This window comes from Teleopsis dalmanni, chromosome 1, assembly GCF_002237135.1.
Source record: "Teleopsis dalmanni isolate 2A chromosome 1, ASM223713v2, whole genome shotgun sequence".
In the NCBI taxonomy this organism is placed as follows: Eukaryota; Metazoa; Arthropoda; class Insecta; order Diptera; family Diopsidae; genus Teleopsis; species Teleopsis dalmanni.
Window position 1 is genome coordinate 51,169,318 of NC_051846.1, and position 546 is coordinate 51,169,863.

Sequence of the window (546 nt, forward strand, 5' to 3'; positions counted from 1 at the left end):
TTCCCATTGGTTCCCCATACTTTGACAATTGCTTAAAAGAAGGCATGTATTGATATGTGCAAGAAAATACTGAGCTACCGGCCAGGGTAGCTCAAAAAACGTCCACGACATCGTTACAGATGATGAATCATGAATCTACGCTTATGAGCATGAAATAAAGCAGCAATCCTCTGTTGGGGTCTTTCGAACCTAGTAGAACCCGACAAAAGTTGCCTGCTGATAAAGTACATTCGAGCAAATGGTCACATTTTTTTGAACAATGTAGAATGGTCAATCCTGGTGGTATTGATAGTGGTACTAAAACATTTGTTTGCCGGAAATCTTTGGAGAATATAGAAAAACCTAATGTCGAAGAATGATCATTCTTCACCACGACAATGAAAGCTTCCACATATTACTTTATATAAAAGAACAAAAAACATCGAATTGACGAGTCATCCGCCTAACAGTCCGACTTGGCACCAACCGCTTTTTCTTGTTCATAAAGCAGCGCAAACAGACCAGTGAGGCTTTGTTTTGGAGGTGCTAACTTCAGAGTGGCAAAAC